Source organism: Olea europaea, chromosome 3 (genome assembly GCF_002742605.1).
Source record: "Olea europaea var. sylvestris chromosome 3, O_europaea_v1, whole genome shotgun sequence".
NCBI classification, from domain to species: Eukaryota; Viridiplantae; Streptophyta; class Magnoliopsida; order Lamiales; family Oleaceae; genus Olea; species Olea europaea.
Genome location: NC_036239.1, coordinates 3,941,450 through 3,951,315, shown reverse-complemented (window position 1 = coordinate 3,951,315; position 9,866 = coordinate 3,941,450). Strand labels below are relative to the sequence as shown.

Here is a 9,866-nt window from a genome sequence, read left to right as displayed (position 1 = left end):
GAAGATCTACCAAAAAGACTAGTTTTTTCTATCATTTTTCTTATGTTGTTTATTATAATTTGTATGATTTTCATTTATTGCACCATGAATTAAACAATTTATCTAGGGGTTTGATGTAACCGAATCAAGATTATGGTTTGATGATTTTATAATTATTTCCTTGATTTTCCCACATATATTTAATTGTATCATGATTTTAATACTTTCAATTGCCTGATCAACAATTGGATGATTTGATGCTAGTCAATTCCGGCACTCGAGAGAATGGGAATTTAGGCATGATCATAAGAGTGATACAACATAGAATTTATAGATTTCGAGAGAAAGTATAAATCTGTGAAGCTTACTCCATAAAAGAATCGGACTTTTATTAAATTCTTGATTTTCAATTTTGAGCAGAGATATTGGAATTGGGATCTAGGGTTAATTTCTAATCGGTGCTCGAGAGAGGGGGTTAGAAATACATTATGATTCTTGCTTTTAAATATGAGAAAATTAATTGGAATAATTTGAATTCGTTGAATCATAATTGAAAGTTAGGTGAAATCAATCCTTAGGCCTTTTCATTCGATAAATTTGCATTCTCCAATTTTGTCGCATCCAATTCACGTTACATTAGTTTAATTTATTCACTCATAAAACATTAAATCCATTCAATCATACATTTGTCTAAATAAAGTAGAAATTGCACAATTATAATACTTAGTGAAATTTAAATTACAATCCCTGTGGGTTCGACACTTGTTATTTCAATACTATATTACAAAACTTGACACCGTACACTTGTGGTTAAACCACGTTGCATAAAACACGTGGCACGTGACAAAGATTGTCGGATTCACTAGGTTTCGCCTTAGAATTTTTGTTCTATTTGCAAAACGTGAGGGGGAAAGAGTAATGAAATGAATGGAAAGAAAAACGTGTTATGCAATTAAATTGTAAAGTCGTGTTTGACATTGCTTACATGGCTACTTATTACCAATTTAACGTGCCATGTCATTATATCGTTAACCATATAAGCAACTTTGTTGATGGTTTTCATCTGGTGGCCAATGAAGTAGGATAGAGTAAAGTTGAATGGCTAGTGTGATAAGTTTTAAAGATCAGTGAGTAACTCGTGTCATTTATCAAAGTTCAATGACTAATCAAATATTTAATTTTAAAACTTTAGATTGCAGGGTTGTTTGAGCCCCTTTTTTTATTTTAAAAAATGTATTTCAAAATAGTATTATAATGGCCAAAGTATAGTTCATAAATAAAAAAAAAATTTGAATTTACGTGTAATATTAATTTATTGAAAATTATGTTGTTAAAATGATATCAAATCACTATTAAAAATTGTATTTTGAAGAAAAAATTGGGCCATGGGCTGTTATCAAATCCACATATGCTGCACTTCAAAAGCAGCTTCCTGCTCTCATTTATCCGCTTTCCAAACTAGATCCGCCAGAGTCTCCGTCACCAGCGCACCCGTCTTCGCTACCATATCTGCCACCATCTATTCCACCAGGCGGCCACCATCTCCGTCGCATCCAAATTATTAAAATACAGCTCTCATCTCAGATCTAAAATACCATCGAATTCCGGGATGGCTTCTTCGGAAGCTGATTCCCGCTTGAACCTCGTTCTAGTCCCGGCCCTCGAGAAGATCATCAAGAATGCGTCCTGGCGCAAGCACTCCAAGCTCGCCACTGAGTGTAAGTACGTTGTTGAACGCCTAACTTCAGCTAACCCAACCCCCCTACTCTCCTCTCCCACTTCCCCCGCCTCCCCCGCTTCCCCATCTGCCCAATCAGATGCAGAAACCGCATCGTCCCACCATGGGGTTCTACTAGAACTCCCACTCTTGGATTCTGACTTCTTCTTAAGCCCCTTAATTAATGCCCTCTCGTCCAATTACCTTAAAGTTGCCGAGCCTACCATTGATGCTGTACAGAAATTAATTGCCCACGGCTACCTTCGTGGCGAAGCTGACCCCAATGATGGCCCTGATGCAAAATTATTGTCTAGATTGATTGAATCCGTCTGCAAATGTCACGATCTGGGTGATGAATCTGTTGAGTTGTTGGTGATCAAGACGCTTTTGTCAGCGGTGACATCAGTCTCCTTACGAATCCATGGGGATTGTCTGTTGCAGGTGGTCAGGACGTGTTATGATATTTACTTGAACAGTAAAAATGTGGTAAATCAGACTACTGCCAAGGCGTCATTGATTCAGATGCTGGTTATTGTATTTCGGAGAATGGAGGCGGATTGCTCAACTGTGCCATTGCAGCCAATTGTTGTGGCAGAGCTGATGGAGCCAGTAGAGAAGGCGGATGTGGATGGCTCCATGACCATGTTTGTGCAGGGTTTTATTACTAAGGTAGTGCAGGACATTGATGGGGTTTTTAATCCAACCACACCAATTGTGGGGTCTGGAATTGGGTCTCATGACGGGGCTTTTGACACAAAGACATCAACTGTGGAAGGCACAAACCCTGCAGATTTGTTGGACTCTATGGATAAGGATATGTTGGATGCAAAGTACTGGGAGATTAGTATGTACAAAACGGCTTTGGAAGGAAGGAAAGGGGAGCTGGTTGATGGTGAGGGGGAGAGGGAGAGGGAGAGGGAGATGGAGAGGGACGATGATCTGGAGGTTCAGATCGATAACAAGTTAAGAAGGGATGCTTTTTTGGTTTTCCGAGCATTGTGTAAGCTTTCAATGAAGACTCCACCAAAAGATGCAGTGGCAGACCCTCAGGCGATGAAGGGGAAAATTGTGGCGTTGGAGTTACTCAAGATTTTGTTGGAGAATGCAGGGGAGATATTTAGGACTAGTGCAAGGTATTTGATTGACTGATACTAGCATATATTGTTAACTTTATTCTGCTTGAACGTGCTACATTACGTTAGGACGCTAGCTTGTGTAAATCGTATTTTTACCAATTTGTGTATTTCATAATGAATTTTCCATGGATGTTTGAATGATGAATTAACACTAGCACAGCTACTTGGGACACAATAGAAATGTAGTAAATCCTGCCAGATTTGCTTGCTTTAGTTGCTGTATAGCATATAAAAATGGATAAGCCCATAATGCTCATTCACTGTAGATACTGTTGAAAAAATGATGTGTAATATTTTCATTGTATACATTCTTTTATCTTTCAGAAAAGTGTTCTGTAGCATATAACTAATAAGAAATTCATTACCATGCTTCTAAACTATATTCATCTAAGACCATATAAACATGTTAGTGACCGTGGCATTCATATTTTTAAAAGAAATGAGTTTATATCTTGCCTCGCGCTATGTAAAACTAATGAATTATCTAAACTATCATGGAATTTGATACGAACCTGCGTAGCAATGAACACTACGGAACCCATAGGATATTGAATCGGATCTCAAGAAAGCCAAAAATAAGGTTTTGGACTCAACTTACAATATTGGAACCAAGCAACGCAACAAGAACGGCGCTGCGAAGGACCTCTTGATTACGCAACACGATGAATCTCACCCGATTTTGTGGATCAGTCCCAATAATTACGAACCAAAGAACCAACACAGTCACATGGACATGCCGATCTTTTGATTACAAATAATTATAAAACCACAACCCCCTTTTTTTTGAAAGCCACAAGAATATTAATTCTTGATAAGTTCAGTTTGTCCCATCTAGAACAATAATTTTGAAGCTTCAAGCCTCGAGAGAGAAATCTCTATTTTTCATTAATAATCCACGGTTTTCCTAATACAATGAAAATAAATAACCTATTTATAAGAAAACCTAGAAAGTAATTTGAAAAGGAATAAAACTCTAAAAATATAAAAGTTAACAAAATTGAGAATTCTAGACAAAATAGAATTCCTAAGAATATAGAAATTACCAAAAATTAAGAATCCTAACTAAAATAAAAGTCTCACAAGAATACGAAAATTTTGCCCCCCTTGGATCACATCATCCCCTCTCTCTTTGAAATGATTTGACCTTAAATCCAGACCGAAGTTAGAGCTCTTATCTCCAATCAATGCAAGAACATGAAATGGTCCGTCTCCTCTCGGACGCAATTTGGACTTCTTATGAACCGCCTTCGATTGTAAACCCAATCACCTTCACCCAGATCAAAGTGTGCTCGCCTTAAAGTGCTCGATCTTGCAAGTTTGGAATGTTCCAATAGCAACTCTATATGATGAATATCCATGCATTCTCCTTGCTTTACTTGGCCCATGCACTTGTAACAATATCACTTCCAATTGTACCAATGTTGCCTTTTCGATCATCTTCTTCACTCAGCCCTTTGCATATGAAATCTTTTCAATGCCTTTGAAACTCCTTTGTCTCCTCGGGAATCACAAGGTCAATTTCTGGCAAACAAGAGAAATTCAATTGAAGCTCAATTCCTGGATCGGGTGGTATTCCAATAGGATTGTGTTCTGGAATCAAGTTTTCGACAACCTGCAAAACATAATTAACCAAACTAGAGAGGGAATTGTTAATTTTCACCACGACCTCCTCAACTTCAGGCTTCCTTTCAATTAAACTCACTTCCAACTCTTCCTTCCCTTTCGAAGACTCTTTTTCATTTTCTTTATGCAGATCCACTTCCTCTTTTGGATTTTCACTCTCTTGTCGTCTTTCTCCTTTTACCTCACAACTAACCACTTCACAATTTTCTCCCTTACCCTTTTGTTCTTCCATGTGAGTTTTTTAAGAGTTAATGAGGTCACGAATCTCTGAGAGTTCAAGCTTATAATCCAACCCAGTCCTCCTGCTGGATGTATGATCAACATGCTTCACAAACGATGTTTTCTCTTCCCTTGAATACCTAACTTCGCTATATCTTCTAGGCTCCTCTCTAGATTCCCGCTCACGCCGATCCCGCTTATAAAAGTAATTAGGCGCATATCGCTTCCTCATTATAGTCCTCAATTCATCCCAAGTTTCAATACGCCTCTCTCCGTTCCTCCACTTAGATTTTGTCAATTGATTCCCCCAAGTAATTGCATAATCCACAAACGTGTTCACGGCTAACTTTAATTTTGTCTCCTCGGAGTAATTATGGCAATCAAACACTAATTCTACCCGTTCTTCCCATGCCAAGTATGCCTCGAGATCGTTCCTATCCTTAAATTGTGGAATTGTCATCCTTTCATGTCCCAATCTCCAATTAACACTGTTTCCAACCAAATTTCTACATCGCCCTTCAATCCTCTCCATCCTATCCCCCATATCCTCCAGCAATCTCTCCAACTGCCAAAACAACCTTCCATACATTTTTTCTAATTGGGTTGTTTGACTTAGGGACTCAAAAAGAATTTGAACTGGACAACTTTGATTAAAACTTTTATAAATTCAAGAAAGTGGTTCTTGAATTGGAATTTGACCCGACCAAAATAGAATTTGATTTAAAGGAATAGTCAGCAAATCTTTTTTTTTTTTGATAAATTTTTTTTAAAAAATATCCCTGAACAGTAGATGATACGGATGAACAATATTTTTTTTTTTAGACTCTTGATATAGAGAATTTAACTATAACATTGACACAACAAATGGAAATTGATTTGGACGCAAATTGAATTCAAAAACAACTTTTAAATTTAATTTTTTTGGGATTTTTCTGGATAAAAAACACGAAGAACACCAAAATAACTCGGAAAAACAAAAACAAATACTCGACGAAACAAAAAGAAAAGGATATAACCTTGATTTTGGTGCCTTAGCTCTGATACCAAATGAAGCGAATTTGCGTAGCGATGAACACTATGGAACCCACAGGATATTGAACTGGACCCCAAGAAAGCAAAAAACAAGGTTTTGAACTCAACCCACTATATTGGAACCAAGCAACCCAATAAGAACGGCGCTGTGAAGGACCTATTGACTACGCAACATGATGAATCTCACCCGATTTTGTGGATCTGACCCAATAATTATGAACCAAACAACCAGCACAGTCACATGGACATGCCAATCTTTGGATTACAAAGAATTATAAAATCACAATCCCCTTTTTTTTGTACGCCACAAGAATATTAATTCTTGATAAGTTCGGTTTGTCTCATCCAGAACAATAATTTTGAAGCTTCAAGCCTTGAGAGAGAAATCTCTATTTTTTTATTAATAATCCATGGTTTTCCTAATACAATGGAAAATAAATAACCTACTTATAAGAAAACCTTGAAAGTAGTTTGAAAAGGAATAAAACTCTAAAAATATAAAAGTTACCAAAATTAAGAATTCTAGGCAAAATAGAGCTCCTAAGAATATAGAAATTACCAAAAAATAAGAATCCTAACTAAAATAAAAGTCTCACAAGAATAGTAAAATTTTGCCCCCCTTGGATCACATCAGAATTGGAAAGAACCAACATTTTATGTTTTGCACTTTATAAGTAGCGGAAAAGCGATTTATGCCATATTATTAAAAAGACATGCATTATTGTGCTTCTAAAACATTAATCACCTTATCATAGAAAAGAAAAGAAAATCATATTATGAAAGTTTTTAGCCATTCAAGAATTGTGCTAGTCAGTCCTTGTATGTCGTGATAAGCTAATTTAAAATAGATGTTACATGTCTGGTAGAAGGTTTGAAGCAGAAGCTGACTTTAAAGCTTTGATCTTTTGCAATAATTTAACATATCTATATCCATTTTAAGCCCCGTTTGACCCACATTCTTTGAAAAAAATACATTCTTAGACAATTCACATTCTTCAATAAAAAAATTACACGTAAATTCAAAATTTTTCCTTATTTTTTAACCACACTTTTCCCATCTTTACACTATTAAAAAATGCATTCTTATGAAAATAATGTGGCTCAAACAAGGGCTTAATAACATTTATCTCCTCTTCTCATGCTTATGTCCAATTATTTTCTCCTTCTCTTAAAGACTTTAACTATGTTATCATTATCCATACAACATTTTTGTGGAACCTGAACTAGTGGGGAAGTTCAAATCTTAGACACTTGTTAATCCTGAGTTTATTGTTGCTGGCTATTTTTGTTTAAGGTGCTGCATTACTTTTGAATTAGCTCAATTTCTTTGACTCATGTAGAGATGCAATAGACTCACCATTGTTGTTTCACCCGATAAAACTCCATTATATTGGTCTGTACCATTGATCTTGGCTGCATAATCCATTCTTAGCTACCCTATTTCATGTTTCATCTTTTGCAGATTTCATCATTCCTTTGTCTTCAATATCCAAAGACACCCCTTTTATGTGAAAATATGAATAGTCCACACTTTCTTTTGCCATATATATCCTTTTTCTAATACACAGCTCTAGTTCCATCATTGTTATTCACTATTTGTCTGGTTTGCTTGCGTGAACAGATTTTTAGGAGCCATTAAGCAGTACTTGTGTCTGTCTCTATTGAAGAACAGTGCTTCAACCCTCATGATTGTTTTCCAGCTTTCCTGCTCGATATTTATTAGTCTACTGTCAAGATTTAGAGCTGGACTGAAAGCAGAGATTGGAGTGTTTTTCCCCATGATTGTCCTCAGAGTATTGGAAAATGTTGCTCAACCAAATTATCAGCAAAAGTTGATAGTGCTTCGGTTTCTTGAGAAGCTGTGTGTTGATTCACAGATCTTGGTAGACATATTTCTTAACTATGATTGTGATGTGAATTCTTCTAACATATTTGAAAGGTATGGTTTTCTCATCATTTTGTTGACTTTATACGAGACACAATAGTGTATGTTCATTGACACTTTTTATACACTCATTAGTAATTATTTATCTTGCTTATTTTAGGAGTTATTATTTGTCCTTTTATTTACATTATTTATTGTTAAACCTGGTTTGTGCACTTGAATAGGAACTTATTCATTTAGCCCCGTTTGGTAGAGACTAAAATAAGATTTTTAGTAAATTTTGATAGAAGTTGATGAAATGTGTGGTTGAAAAGTTATGGATTTCATGAAATGTGTAGTTAAAATTAATTGTTGACTTTGATTTGGATTAAAATCTTGATTTTAATTTTCACCCGATAGGGGCTTATTCTATGAAAAGAATTACAATATTCATAAAGGGCACATTCATCAATAATTGGTAAACTTGACGTAAATCTGGAAACTATCACTAGAAAATTCTACACATCAAACGGAACTGATTTATGGATAAAGGGAATTACCAAGGATAGGAATCTCGTTAAATAATATGTGCAATATTTGAACAAATGATATTAATTTCCATCAATTCCAAAATGAATCAGATTCTAAGGGATCAGTAAAAAATCTCCCTCAAGCTGGTGACTAGATATTATCTTTCCTGCTGCCACTGACTTGGTAGGCTTAGACAGTACATCAAAGACTTGTTCCACATCTTGAAACATAAGGTGTACAAATTGATTTACCTTCTATATTCTTTTTGTTGAAAGTTAATGTGCATTTGCATGCTTTGCAAGTTCATATCGAACTAGGTTTTGAGCAATTTTTAATTTTTTTTTTTTGGGAAAAGACATACAATCGAGATTAGGGTTTCTAGGCCTACTTATCTCATGAGTGAATGTGTGCTTTAGCTTTGCTCCCATCTTATCAAAATGTTTTGAGCAATATTGTTTGATGACTTAATATCACTGCACAACTATATGATCGTTCTAATGTCTGTCTTAAATGACCAAGAATTATTTCAACCACAATATCTCGTAAATCCCATGTGCGTCCAAATTTTCCTCACAGAGTGCAGTCTTTATCTTAGAGAGTTTTGGCAGTAACAGAACAGTATCCCTACACATGTTGAGGTATATGACCAAACAGAGATTCAAAAGGATTTTTCTTCATTGTTCAGCTCACTGGGTTATTATAAGCAAATTCATCATGAAGTAAAATCGAGTTGCAGGCCTTAAAATGACCTTCAACTAGACATATTAACAATGACCAATATCCTACCACCACTTTTGTTTGACCATTAGTTTGTGGATCACAAGTAACTACAATCTTGTTTCTAACTTCCTCCACAAAGAATACTGAAAGTCTGCTATAGTATTGCACCACTTCCCCAAGAAATAAATCAGCCTCGTGCAGAACGAGGAATGGAGTGAGCCATCTTAGATAACTGATCAAAAACTACAAATTCTGAATTAATGAAGTCAATAGGCAAAGTAGCAATAGGAAGTGAGTTTTTCAAACCAATATTTTGTGAATTTCCTTTGGCATATTAAGCATTGACAAATTCGACAACATTTCACTAGCTTCTCAACATCTCATACCATTTTAGATGAATAAAATTGTTCTTCCACCAAGGCTAAATTCTTGCCTTGACCAAAATATCCTAAACCACCATGTATTTCACAGATAGTCTGCTCATAGAACTCTCCACTGGCATAATCGATTAACTATGAAAGCATACCGTCAATCATCACAAAAGGAAGTCATTTTTCTCAATGCAATTGGTACCTCTCTGACTGGCTCGCTAAACTGAGGTTTCTTTTCGTATCTATTCTTAAACTCCTAAAATCCTATTACAAGAGCACCCATTGAAGTTAGCATGGAACTATAACTATGTGATAGCATGGAACTATAGCTATGTGAAGTGCATCAGGTCAGCAGCTACTTTGTTACTATATTTGCTTTATGCTCAATAAGAATGAAAATTCTTGTAGGAAAGAACTTTATTATCCTTTCTTTGGATTGAGCTTCATTTTTGAATTCAAATGCTGAAGTGCAGTGAAGGCGAGGCAGTGACTTAAAAACATGTTTTCCAGTCTAGAGATTTGTGGAGTACCTTCGAAACACAGACGAAAGCAGTTGCTAATGCTTGTTTCTTGTTTCTGTTTCTGTCCCCTTCCCTGAACTCAACTAAGCCCCTTAATTTATAGATGCTAGCCTTTTTTTTTTTTTTTTTGGGGGGGGGGGGGGGGGTGGCAAC

At 35.9% G+C, this 9,866-nt stretch overlaps 1 pseudogene; it reads left to right on the top strand.

The window, feature by feature from the left end:
- Positions 1-1,403: 1,403 nt before the first annotated feature.
- LOC111377176 overlaps positions 1,404-9,866 on the top strand; it is a 20,604-nt pseudogene continuing 12,141 nt past the window's right edge.